The sequence below is a fragment of the Corvus kubaryi genome, unplaced genomic scaffold (genome assembly GCF_017639235.1).
Source record: "Corvus kubaryi isolate FWS band 111438036 unplaced genomic scaffold, C.kubaryi_AGA036_p1.0 split3-73, whole genome shotgun sequence".
Classification (NCBI taxonomy): Eukaryota; Metazoa; Chordata; class Aves; order Passeriformes; family Corvidae; genus Corvus; species Corvus kubaryi.
The window spans coordinates 20,521,091-20,529,750 of record NW_024582091.1 but is presented as its reverse complement, the minus strand read 5'-3'; the positions used below and the strand labels follow the sequence as shown (position 1 = coordinate 20,529,750).

The 8,660-nt window shown below is 41.5% G+C and overlaps 1 long non-coding RNA gene across 1 annotated transcript in view; it reads right to left on the bottom strand.

Moving 5' to 3' along the window:
• Positions 1–201: 201 nt before the first annotated feature.
• LOC121659331 overlaps positions 202–8,660 on the bottom strand; it is a 17,527-nt gene continuing 9,068 nt past the window's right edge. Inside the window, exons 2-3 of the long non-coding RNA XR_006014285.1 lie at positions 3,085–3,275; positions 202–2,615 (exon numbers count right to left, since the gene is read on the bottom strand). This is a non-coding gene — a long non-coding RNA (uncharacterized LOC121659331). The remainder of the gene's footprint in view (positions 2,616–3,084; positions 3,276–8,660) is intronic.

Genomic DNA, 8,660 nt, shown 5'->3' with positions numbered 1-8,660 from the left:
TTGGTGTATGAATATATGAGAAATGCACGTTACTCAGTTATCAGTATTATGTTCTATAGGATATAATTTCCAAAGGCAATTCCCTGCTTTGGAGCAGGTTCTTTTACTATAAACTAACAAAGCCAAGGAAAAAAGGAACCAACATCTTTTATGAGATATTTATGCATTCAATATATTTTTATATTAGACAGAAGCATAAAAGACAAAATAAGTGCTTGGGACTACGTACCATAATCTGTCCACATACAGAGGTCCACGGGATTCTGTACAGGGGCTGGAAGCAAAACCAGTGCAAGTTTGGAGTTCATTAAGTGGTGATGAAATGTGATAGCTTTTCATTTGTAGCAGCTGAAGTTGTGATCCAGTTAGATTAGGAACACGCATTGTTTATAAGACAAAATTTGGTATTCTGTGCGTTTTGGCTAAGTGGGATATAATGCTTTTCTCTTTTCTATTCTTGACTGCTCATCAAGTTTTAGTTCAGATGGAACAAAAATGATATTTTGTAATGTGGAGATGGCATTACAAGTAAAGACTCCAGCAATCACTGATGCTGACGTTTTATAAGCAATCACCATACACAAATGGGAAGTGGCTTAAAACACACTTCAAAATGATTTATCAATAACTTCACTAATTCTCCACTGTTAAATAGTGGTATCAGTGCTCTAACCATGTTAGGTATCATTCGTGTCTTGGTTTCCTTCCACAGTTGTCAAGTTTGAGGATTCATTTAACATGCTTTCTCTGGCGGAACAGCAGGCACATGGAGCTGGCAGCGATGAAATGTAGTGGTACAAGGACATGGAAGTACATTTAGGAAAGGGAAAATTCAAAATCTACTTCCACATTGTCAGAGAAGAGCCACAGAAAATCAGTTTGAGACACCGATGTTCTTAAAGAAATTAGGATTTAGACCTGCCACAATCATTAATATTGTCAATGCATAAAACAGCTCAGCAGTGTTTTATGTCTGAGGGGACTTTTTTTATGTCCTGTCACTGCCTTTACATGATGCAGATACATGGCTCAGCCAGGTTTCAGGCACCGTCTGCTGGGGAAGGAAGAGGTGTTTCTAAAAAACTGTTCAGCTTTAAAAGGAATGTTTTTAGGGCTAAATGGGTGTCCTTCAAAAAAGAATAAATCAGAAGGTTCCACCAGGTTAAGAACCCAGCATTTTGAACATTGATGAAAAAAATATTGTGAAAGATGTTAACCAAAATTTTGCAGAAAACAGGCAAATTCTGAACTCGTGTTCACTCTGCCAAGGCAAGTCCACAGCCCTGTGGTGCAGGGCAGTGCAGAGTGGGGGTACCCAATGCGTGGCAGGAACCACAATGGATGTGGGAATGGGAGCATTGCACTGGCTAAAGGGGTTCTGCCCAACAACAAGAAAACACAATTAGGGAATGTTTGTTTCCCCCAAGAACTGTTCTCTGCCCCAGATGTTGCTTCTTCAAAGCCTGCATTCAGAGCTGACAGCAGCACCTTCCTGTCATCTCTCCCTTCAGTGTCTGCAAAGGAATGCTTTTTCCTCTGAGATGGTACTTACTGTCTGCTTCTCCTGGCAGAAAATATATGCACTTTTAGGGCATGATTCCTCTTATCTACTACTACTTGAGGAGAAGGATTACTTTTTGGTTAGATAAGTCCCACCCCAAAGGCTTTGTGGAGATCTGTGTTTTCTGGGGCTTATATTCACCCGTATGGTTTTTCACCTTTTCCTCTTTCCAACATTTCCCTTCTTCTTTTATTAGACTGTAAAGCCATACAATCTGAAAGGACAAGTTTTAGATTTAATTTTTGGTCTTTGGTCTTCTCCAACCTAAATGATTCCATGATTATAAATGAAGACACAGCAATGGCTGACTGAAACCTGGTCCAGGTTCTGTGACCAGGTGCTGGCTCTGTGTGAAGCAGAGATGAGGAGAGGCCTCATGAATTCAGACTCACCCACACAGTCCCAGAGGGAAGCTTCATGTTCTAGCTTTCATTTTCAGTGGTTGGCTGTGGAAATGGAAGTGATTTTTCACAGCTTGTTCTACCCCACCAGCACAGCCCAGTTTCTTCCAGTTCCTTCCTTTTTTACACTTGGTTGATAGAAGTTGTAAAGTGTAAAGTGCATTGCATTTTACCATTTTACAAATGGTATTTGTAGATGGAGCTAATAACAACCTTAGAACCAGGCAAAACAGGAGTGCAAGACATGCAGATAATGACAGACAATAGGGAGTAGTGGGCAAGTAGGGAGGGCACTGATCTCTCAGGGGTTTCCAGGAGTAACTGGGGAATCTGCCTCCTTTTGAAACTCTCCCTCCTCCAGTCACTAAATGGAGAAAAGATAATGAGCTTTTGTAATAGGCATGGGACTGCTAATAAAAGCTTGTCTTGCTGACATCCCTTTATTGAAATTATTACGTGTTCCTTTTCATGTTGAAGCAAGATTAGAACAACCCTAGGATATTACTGTTTTATTGGAGCCAGAAATCTACACAGTGCCAGAAGAGACAAAAATCTAACCCAAATTCATACCTACAAGTTGGAGGTGAGGATTTAATCATCTTTTCCAGCAGACACCATCAGACAAAGTGATCTTTTAAGAAGAGGCTGACTTTCTGTTGACAGAGATGGACAGAGACATTGAATGATCTCGGTGCTAAAACTAAAAGAATAATGTAGCTGGATCAGCAAGATGTCATGGTTAATAGTGTCAAAAGCAACCAAAATAATTAAAAAGCAATAGGTCAGTCACATTGCCACACTCTGAAGACTGTAATAAATAATTAAAAATTCAAAACAACCCAGCCTCACTATTATGGTAATCAAACTGGACTTTAGGGAAATTTTTTTGTGACTAGATGGTCAGACATAGGACCATCTTTCCCTTCAACCCACCCCCCAGTTCTTTTCCAGGCTCTTAGGGAAGGGAGGTTAAAGAGAAGCTGATAATCCAAGATGATTAGGAGATAATGGCAATTTACTTATGATAACAGAATAATAGCAACACAATTCAAAACAGACAAAACAGAATCACAAACAAGATGTAGGATTACCCATGTTGAAATAAAAGGATCAAATACTCACAGAGGCATTGATTGCACTTGGGCGTATTTTGAATCTGGATCATGTAAAGCTCTTGCATGAACTTAATTTATTCCCATTAGCTTGGAGAACATCAATGGAGAAACTCCAGTACATCAAATGATATGTCTGCCTAGATGGTTGCAGCATCAGACTGTAGGGTGAATATGACCAACACAAGTGGAAATAATCAGCTAAAAGACAGTCAGAGAAGAGAGATGGGATATGTAAATAGTTAAAAGGCAACAGAAAAAGGCAGCAAAAGATTTCTGCAGGAGTTTCAAAAAGGAGTTTTGCTGTGTAACAAAAAGAGATCTTGATCAACTTGAAACAACTTAGTAGGACTGGAAGGCTACCTAGGCTTTTGCTTTCTAACAGTGACACTGTCAAACGTTTTGAGTGCATTGTCATCTAATTATGTATTATAAAACAAAATTGAAATTTGGTTTTGATTTATTTTTCCCTTATTCAGTCTGGAGACACACAAATACAAGTATCCCATGAAGATGTAATACTGAGTCACTGTCATCATTGACTTGACTTCCCTGTGGGCAGCAGGAGGAGCTGCATTTGTCCTACAAGTTGGAGCCACTGCTGGGGCGATATGTGCTGCCTCAACAATGGGCCCTGCCTCCTGTGGCCTCCCAAGTCAGGTGGGCCTCCCTGGCCATTTTGCTGTCCACAGTTAATTTTACATGATTAGGTAAAACAGCAAGCCGAAATACAGAAACCCCCCCATGCTGTAAGTCCATACTCCAGTAAGGAGATTGTACCTTACAGCCAATCTTATCAACAAAGCAGGTATGAAAGAAAGCAAAAGATGCTTTTTGACATCTACCTGAGCTGCTCTCACTGCGACTGTCAAAGGAAAGTATATCAAAATCATTTCTGATCCAGTTGGCTCATTAATCTGTTCTTTTCTTGAAAAATTCACCATTAGCCAAATGATCCATTTCAAGATTGGTGCATAAATCCAGTTCAACAATTTGACAGTAGAATGGAGGAGTTCAAAAATCTTTTCATCAAAATCATGAGTTATACCGGAATTAGTTTTGAATTAAAGTTTAAACAGGGCAGTCTACAGAAAGACATAGGACCAGATTTCATATTTGTTGCAATGGCATCCATTCCAGTTATTCCACTGAATTCTGTTGAGTTCCAAACAATTCATACTTTCTGCTGAAGCTGAATTTGGTTAATAAATCTGACTGCTGGCAGACAGCACAGCATATTATTCTTACCAACACCTTGCACATTGTTTTCAGCTGTAGATCCCAAAATGCACACTGGATACTGACGATCCTAGTTGTGACCTTGATGCCAGCAAACCCATAAAATATCAGGACTGATACAGAGGTTTTTGTGATGTTAGTAGGAACATGTAGGTCTCAAAGCCATAAGGGACAGCTGTCATAACAAACACAGTGGGCCAAGTTCACTGCTGCTGATGACCATGGTAAAATGTCGGCACCGATAAGATCTGAGACTGGTGTAAGTGGTTTAAAAGGTAACATACTGATTCCATACTGATTCTGAGTCAAAGGATCCTGTAAACCTGAAACTAACAACTACCAGTGCAAGAGGACAATGCGCACATATTGATTAACCAAACCATTCCCTTCACCAGCATCTTTCTGTGTGACAACCTTTAAAAGCCCAGTGGATTTGGGTTTTGTTAGCATGAAAACATCTGGAGAGGTCATGATTCTGCTCTCCTGCATGCATCCCTCGCATCCCTCAGTCCTCCAGACTTCTGTTAGGTGCCAACCTAAATAACTTGCTTTCGTATCTACATAATGGCTTCCTGCTCGTGTCTCTCCATCCCGTTTTCAGCTGCTGTAGAACTTACACTGGACTTTAGATTTTGTTCAGCCGAAATTGATTTGCAGGGAAATACCTCCACATCTTTTCCCCCAGTCTAGCAATCTTATCCACAAATCAATTCTAGCTTGTGATTACATTTTATTTAAAGCAAAATGATTGGCTGGAGTTTTGATTCAGAGAACAGTACAAGATAGGGAGAAATCTGATGTCTTGCCAATAAACATCAATTAATGTTGCAACTACATAAACAGAAAAGAGTGGTATGACTGCTTCAGATTGTCCCAAAACAGATGCAGCAAGATATAGTCATCCTCAAAAAAATGTTTGACTATTTTTTTTTCAGAAAATGCGCTTGCTGCAAGCAAAGCTAATAAGTTGCTCTTTAGCACTGAGATTTACAAAAATTGATTTCCTATTGCACTGTGTCTTCTGACTGGATCCTATGGTGTTTAGTAGGGCTCAAGGAATGAGCAGAGTGTATGTGGGGGTTGGGGTATTTTTCCCTCTCATTACCTTCTCTGGCATCTCTTGGTGGGCACAAGCGGCCTTTAGCTACCTTCTCAGAGAGGGCACTGGAAAGGTCTGTCTCTTCTGCCATTTGCATCTCTGCATGAAACATTTAGGAAGAAGAACAGCTTTGAACATTGTGCACTTCTGTTGGGTTAAGCTGAAAATGCTCATGATGATGGAGGAAGGTGGGGTAGAGTGGCAATGGTACCTCTGTCTTTTACACCCACAAGAACACAGTTAGTGCCAAACCAGCCTGACCGTGCAAGCCTTTTTTTCCTAAGAAAGTGAGGTTTAAAAATCCCCATTGACTTTGCAGAGTTCTAAGCCAGGATTGTTGCTAGGTCAGCTGGGTTGTTGGGGTCAGCTGGGTTGATACTAGAATTACATTGAGAGTTACGCTAAATGTGTGGAGCATCATATGATGGGCATCTTACATGGGGTATTATCCTTGTGATATATAACGAGTATTTCCAGGCTGTGCAGGACAAACCTGCAGGGCATTGCAGGGACATAAAGGATAGTGGGGCTGAGGAGGTGGGGTGCATAAGCCTGGTGTAGAGGAAATCATCCCAGCCGTAGTTTTCAATGTCACATCCAACTGACACAAAGACCAGGGAGAAAAGGAAAGTATATATATATATTTGGGTCAGCAGACAGAGGAAAAGCACGTGGCTCAATGGGTTAAGGAATAGGCGAGTAAGAGCCCGGCCCAGAGGGTGGTGAATGAATGAGCTTCCTCCCCCTCTCCGTTCCAGCAGTGATCAGGATTCCTTTCCCAGCCCACCCCCGGGATTCCTTCGGCAGGAGGAAAAGGGAGAAAAGCAAACCCTTTCTCTTCATGGAGCGCAGCAGGGGCACAGAGCAGCGCTCCCCGCCCGCGCTTCCCCTCCGCACCCCTGTGCTGGCTTCTAGGGGCTGCCGACAGAAGTTGAGAGTTGCTCTTATGAAATGCAAATACATTTGCAGGACTTTTCCTTCCATTGAGGGCAAAGACAGAATCCAAGTGAGGAAGGCACACGATTGAGATTTGCTGTTTTACATTGTCTGTTCAAACAGAAAGATGAATTGAAAAAATTTAAAAATGTGGTCCTTATTCTTTGAGCAGAATAAATAAGGCGACTGCAGCTAATATTACTTTTCTAACCCTGTCACCTGGGGGTTTCAGCACATTTTGTGAACTTTTCTCACTTACTTTTCTTAGAACCCATCTCTGCAGATGGCAAGTACTACATTTTGGAGGGGGGAACTCTAAGTGCTGATGAGCAGTTTTGCCCAAATACTTCAGAAAACCTGTAGCAGAGAGAGGAAGCAGAATAATTTGAAAAATTATTCTGCCCTTTCACATTTGTGTCATTGTTTCCTTTTAAATCACATAAGTTCAGAGATTTGCATTGCAACAGACATTTTCTAGGGCACTTTCTAACATCCTGAGCCCATTGAAGTGTACCAAACCCACTGAAGTAAAAAGACCATCTTTAGACTAAGTTGCTGTGGGAACTTGTCCTCATTTGGCTTATGATCAATAGCCCACAATAACACTGGGGCCAAGAGATTATAAACATAAATCTGGACTCAGAACTATTTAGGACCATTGACCAACCTTACAGAAACTCAGTGTATGCCTCTGTAAATTTAATTCAACTTAAAAACATTATCTTCTTCACAACATTTAAAATATCCTTTAACCTTTCCTGGGGAAGAAGAAGTCTTAGCACAGTGGACATAGTTGGAAATGCATTTCTCTCTGGCGTATTCTGCCTTCTTTGTCAGTAAATCCTAAGTGGTGCACACTTAATGAAAAAGCAGACCTGGGTTTTCTTTTTTTTTTTTTTCATTTGGAGGACAATTAACAGTGTGGCATGCTGGCCAACAGCCAACCATACCAGTCATGCTTTGTTGGTTGCATATGTACCCACTGATAGACAGTTTTAAAACAAATTAGAGGGCAGAATATAAGCAGTCATAGATTTGGTCTTTGGATCCAATCGTGGAAGCAACTGTATGAGAACATTTGTGACTTTCTCAAGAGTTTTTGGTGCTATTGTAAACACTTTCAGTTTAAACCTAGGTCAGAGATCAATATCTTCTTAGAGGCCTACCCATGTCTTATCTGGAGATGCATTTTTGTCCCTTAGCTACATGTTTACAAGAGTCCATTTTGGGCCAAAATATTCCAAAAGACCAGCTTGGATATGCTTCTGCCTGACAGCCAGAAAACAGCCTTCTTCTTTCCCCTTCCCCTTCCACTTCCCTCTGCCCTTTCCATAACATATTCTGGGTAAAATTGGTGCTGAGGCTTATGGGGAAAAGAGAAAGAAAAAGGGTAAAAATAATAATCTGGGTAATAACTGAGTAGTAGTTTCTCCTGCTGCAGTCATTTCAGTGTATTGGCTGGGCTTGATATCACTTTCTCTTTAGCTGGTTCACTGAAGAAGCAGGTATTATGAGACTTGCAGAAAGCTGATTTGGGACTGCTGAGATGCCTTTTTCCCTCTGTGTGGGACACCATCATGTCAGGCATGTGACAATACTGGTCAATATGAAACCATGTGCTGGGGGATGGTGCCATCCTTGCTCCAGCAAAGAGGGTCAGTGTGGGGAGCAAAGGAAAAGAGACCCTGGCACTGATCTGCAGAGAAGGAAGGAAGGAAGGAATTCGGAAGGAAGGAAGGAATTCGGAAGGAAGGAAGGAATTCGGAAGGAAGGAATTCAGAAGGAAGGAATTCGGAAGGAAGGAATTCGGAAGGAATTCGGAAGGAAGGAAGGAAGGAAGGAATTCTGAAGGAATTCGGAAGGAAGGAAGGAATTCGGAAGGAATTCGGAAGGAAGGAATTCGGAAGGAAGGAAGGAAGGAATTCAGAAGGAAGGAAGGAAGGAATTCGGAAGGAAGGAATTCGGAAGGAAGGAAGGAAGGAATTCGGAAGGAAGGAAGGAATTCGGAAGGAAGGAAGGAAGGAATTCGGAAGGAATTCGGAAGGAATTCGGAAGGAAGGAAGGAAGGAATTCAGAAGGAATTCGGAAGGAAGGAAGGAAGGAAGGAAGGAATTCGGAAGGAATTCGGAAGGAATTCGGACGGAAGGAATTCAGAAGGAAGGAAGGAATTCGGAAGGAATTCGGAAGGAAGGAAGGAATTCGGAAGGAAGGAAGGAATTCGGAAGGAAGGAATTTGGAAGGAAGGAAGGAATTCAGAAGGAAGGAAGGAAGGAATTCGGAAGGAAGGAATTCGGAAGGAAGGAAGGAAGGAA